Below are 5518 nucleotides of genomic sequence, written 5' to 3'. Positions count from 1 at the left end.
GCGATGTGTTAGTGTAAATTACTGTAGCTAAGTGAGGAGATATCGTGCCAGTTTTTTTGTTCGAAATTGACATAATTATAAGATCGTTTGCTGGTGTCCTATAAAAGAATACTTTTCTACAATAAGTATTGTCTTCTGAAAAGTTTTAAACAAATTATGCAAGATCGCAGAATAGACATGTTGAAAAGCTGTAATTGCATCTTTCTCCGGACCGTAACAAGAGCGCCTTTGCCAATACAGCCTGGGGCATCTGACAATTTTGGGCCAAAAACAATATGGCAGTTGTCCCCCTGTTCGACTTTATTTATCTGACCTGCTTCAGTTCGGACTTGATAACTTTCCTTCTTCATATGGAACATCGCCTGAAAAGGAAGCTGCTCGGCCGATGTTAACGACATGGACGATTAAACGCCAGAGGCATTGGAACAAATTCAAACCAATGGACGCGTTCCAGAAATGCAGTTGAATAAAAAATATAAAAGCGGTAATCTATATAACAACGAAAACCAGATATCTTACTATAATAAAGATTATGTGTTTGTCTGTAACAAAAACTGTCCCTATATTACAGTACAAATATTATGTGTTTTTTTTAGTTACACATGGCGTTAACTTAATAAATGAAAAGGCTATATATTATTGAAGTAGTTTGGAATTATTTTGGAGATGAGTAAATGTTATAATTTTTTTATTTAATTATTTTAACTATTATCCTCATCTTTTAGTTCTTGTTTTTGACGACGTTTCGGCCAATTATTCCTCTGGTCTTCGTCAGGGTAACCGCGATGGGATAGGAATGTCGAATACTCCAACTACATCCACAGCAATTGCTGCCTTAAATAGCTGTTGTCATCTCACCATGGTTTGGTCAACTCATCCTGTGGCCGGCTTTGGGTGGGATCGAAACCGCTACCTCTAGTTTATGCTCACCTGGAATCGTAGATATTCCGCATCTCTATTCACTGCAGCACGGCCTCTAAAGGGCAATCAAGGATCGATTTTTTGGTTTTATAAATCCAATTGTTCTTCCAATTGGCGGGTCCGTACCGATTGTTATAGTATTGAAATAGTTTTGGAATTATGGGAGGCCAGACGAATAATTGGCCGCAACGTCGTGAAAAACAACTAGATGAGGCTAATAGTTCAAATAATTAAAAAAAAAGGCTATATGTCTGTCTCCATGTTTTCAAACTCTATCTCTTCTTAAACTAAAAATCGGAAAGCAGCGCTAGGAGTCTCAAATGATTGAACTTTTTGCGGACCGTTCTTTTATTTAGCCGGTTAAAATAGTTTTTAAAAGGTCAAAAATGGGTCAAAATTGAAAAACTCGTTACAAGTTTTGTACATTAACATTAGTTTATTTATCATTTTTAATCAATCTATACGAGTGTCACGTTGGTACACTCGTAATTTCACCAGCTTTAAATGATGTAGTTTCGGTTTCAATTCTAGCTGATGGTACCCAGACACGTTTTTAAAAACTTTTGAAATGACGACTCTATAATAATGTATACAAAATCTGGACAAGTTAAAATATCATAATTAAGCGTATATTACGCCTGGGCAAAGCCTCCCCCCCGCTTGTATGTAATCTAATTTATAAAACTCACCATGTCTGTCTGTCTGTCTGTTTGTCACTACATTTTCAAACTCTATCTCTCTCGAAACTAAAACAAATTAAAAGTCCCAGAGGGGCAATTAACTGATTGGATTTTTATGGACATTTCTTTTATGGGTCTTTAGCCGGTTAAAATAATTTTTAAGGGGTTAAAAAGGGATAAAAATTAATATTGTTATACATTGTTTGCATTTATCATAGTTTATTTTTTACCAGTACATATGCGTGTCACTTTAGTACATTGTTAACGTCACCAGCTTTGAACGTTACCGTTTTGGTTTCGATTCCAGCTGACGGCACGCAAATAAATTTTTTAACTCTTGAAATCACAACTGTAATAATATATACGAAATCTGGACAAATTTTAATATCATATTTAAGTATATTTTACGACTGGACAAAGCCGGGTGTCCCATCCCGTTGATACACACACACACCCATATATATATATACACCATATATTTATATTTATACACGTATATGTATATTCATTTATAAAAATAAATTTAAATACAATAAACTATATATATATATATATATATATATATATATATATATATATTATTGTGATCAAAACGATGTGTTTGTCTGGAACAAAAACTATGTCGCTGATTGTGTTAAAATAATAATATTAGTCATTATTTATTCTGATATAGTAATCCACAGAGTTAATATTTAACATATCTATTAATATATTAAAATGTCATCTTAATAAATTAAATAATATATTTTATTATAATGAATATGACGTGTCGGTCTGTAACAAAAAATATATACAGCTGACTACGTTGCAATACAAATACAAGGGTGGTTTCAAAAGTGAAGCCTCTTCTTTTTATTTTTTTTTTTTACTAAAGAGTAACATTAAAAGGGCCAGTTTTCGTTGCCCGGATTTTTTTTTCTACAGAGAGAAACGATAAAATTTTCGCCATAGAAAAGACGACATAATTCCATTTCCGTTTGACGAAAACGTTTTTTTTTTCAGACCATCCACTAGTTGGCCAGTAATGTACAAATTCCAAGAGTGATATAATATACCAATAGCGACAGAAGCCTTCTATCATGTCTGAAAGTGACACAGTGTTCAACAAGAGAGATCGGAGACGCGGGGCTGTACAGCTCATGCTCTCTACAAATAATAATTATGACAACAGGATCATTTCCAGATGCATCGATTGATTACCACAAATAATAAGTACGTGTCCAGGGTATTGAAAACAAAGTTTCCAGCCACGGTTATAGTCTTTTGTGTGATTTCGAGCAATGATCACATCATGCCACCTCACATTTTCAAAATCAACTTGAAAGTCAACATCAAAGTGTATCTGCATTTGCTGGTGATCCCCTGGTACAATTAGGTGGCTCTGGCAGACTATGGATGTGGCAGCAGGACTATGTCGCAATACAGAACTCGGCGCTGGCTTGGCTTCACAAGGAGTGCTACAAATTTGTACCCTTTTCTCACTGGCCCCCTCCTCCCCAGACCTGAACTTGATAGACTACTTCGTTTGATCATACGTTGAGAACATCACCAACATGACCTCTTACAGCACCGTTTCCAGCCTGATCCCCGCCATCCGCCGAGTATTCGCAGTGCTCCCGCCGGAGCTTGTGCAAAAGGCAGGCTCCTAGTACCGGACTCGTATCAAAGAGGTGATTGAGGCTGAAGACAGGTAGATTGAATAAATATCAGCTCTACTACATAATCAAGTAGTAGTAGTAAAAATATGTAGTGTCCTTTTCTTTAGCGCGTCATATCATTATATCCTGTACAGTCAACAACATTCCCAATGTACTATTGCCAGCGATAAACGATAGTTGTGCTCGGGGGTCCTAATTGCGCTTTCTAATACGAGAGTCATACAAAAAGTAAAGCTTCGTATTTTTTAACTAAAAAAATTGAAGAGATACGAAGACGGGTGTAGTACCATTAAAATGAGCCATCTTTTGCACCGCAGAATTTGTTTTTCTACATAGTCACCACTATTCTCGATAAAATTTTGTCAAGAAATCAATTTCGCTTTCTTAGAGTCTTACATCGGCAATATCTGCAACAGAAAGATGAGACTTTCTGGTCATAAATGCATAAGTTCAGTCATCAGTTTAATGCAATTTGCAAACCAATCTAATCAAATTGGGTGGAATAAAAATAGAAGGCATTATGTTTGAAACGCCTATCGTACAAACCGTCTTTTCTTTTGTAAATAGTGATGCATGTAGTTAATATTTATTATATTCATTCATTTATGGAAAGTCAATTTTAATAAATAGAAATCGGAAATCACTTTTTTTTTTACACAGTGGTCACCACTTATCAAGGCCCGGAAGCCACTCAGGGATAAGAGTTATTGCAAGTACGTACATTACGTTAGTGTGGAGATTTGATGAAGTGTTTACTTAAGGGGGCGGTTCATTAGGAATTTGTTAACGTTGGACTTGAACACATCCAAGTTGTAGTCAGGTGGGAAGCAGGCAGACGGAACAGAGTTCCACAGGCGTGCAGTTCTAAGAAAGAAGCTTTGTTCATGGAATCCGCGTTTTGATTAAGGCACAGATAAAGAGTGGGGGAAATTTTTCAAAGTGGATTCGGCTAGACGGGTGTTTTTCGTGAAAGATTGGCGAGGGGGGACCAGAGATTGGAGTTCAGACGAGCACCTGCCATGGAAATAACGATAAAACAAAGATAGGCTCGCAACGTCTCTTCTGTGGGAGAGAGGTTGCAGGGTAGAGAAAAGCGCATCATCCACTAAGCCACGAAGTCTATTTTGTACTCTTTCAAGGCAGGAAAGGCTGTTTTTAGCAGCTCCTGCCCAGATATGGCAGCAGTATTCCATCCTTGGACGTACTTGGCTTTTATATAGCTAGAGAATTGCATCAGTAGTGAGATATCTTCTGGAGCGGTAGAAGCATCCCACCATCTTTCCAGCGACCTTGGCAACAGACTTGATGTACATGTTCCATTTCAGATCAGGAGCAATGGTCAAGGAGTAAAGGTCACTGATTATTGATTGTATTTCCATAAATCACTTTAATATGTATTAATATAAACTACTAAATTACGATAATCATTATCGTAATAATCTTATTTACTTTCATTATTTAGTCTGAAAGTTGTTTGAAACGTAAGACTTCCGTTTTGTCAACTCAAAAACAAAGACGTTGAAGAACTACAAAGACAAAAGTACTAGAATTAAAAGTGTGACTTTTTTGCTCCAGAATTTATTTTTCTATATAGTCGCTACAATTCTCAATGTCGGTGTCGGCCGAAATATTTATATTGTTTTTCTGTATTTGATACTCCAAGGGAGGTAATTCGCAATTTTACTTTACTTATTATTTGTACTACGTCTTTTAACAGTGATCATCTGTGAAATACATTTGAATAATTATTGTAATAATTAATATTTTATCATCCTTGTACATACATGTTTCACCTTTAGCAAAACTCATCAGTGTAGCTAGATATAACTGTTCACATACAGCGATACGAAGATGAAACGCGGAAAATTATATGTAATTGCTTAATAGCCATGTATATTTTCTAAACTTACTACCTAATTATATTTACGTATCGAGCTGTGTTGAGTGTTGGTTGGTTGTTTTTGTTTTACGGCATATCAACGCTTTGCAGGTTATTTAATGTCGAATCTAGTTATTTTGAAGAAATTTTTTTAATAGAATATATGTGTTTTATTTAACCCATAGTTGGGACCCTAACAGGTACTACCACTCCGAGTCAAGCTGGGGCTTTACCATCGGATATAGTTTAAGGTCATATCCATGATCGAGCTGTGTCGAAGTACATATTGAAGATACATAACATTTAATGCAGATACATATAATGTTTATATGCGCCGAAATCTAAACGTACATTCCATGGACAAGGCTTCTTTCTTAGCA

This window comes from Euprymna scolopes, chromosome 30 (genome assembly GCF_053919585.1).
Source record: "Euprymna scolopes isolate OS-2025 chromosome 30, ASM5391958v1, whole genome shotgun sequence".
In the NCBI taxonomy this organism is placed as follows: domain Eukaryota; kingdom Metazoa; phylum Mollusca; class Cephalopoda; order Sepiida; family Sepiolidae; genus Euprymna; species Euprymna scolopes.
The sequence above is the reverse complement of the archived record's forward strand: the minus strand, read 5'-3'. Positions refer to the sequence as shown.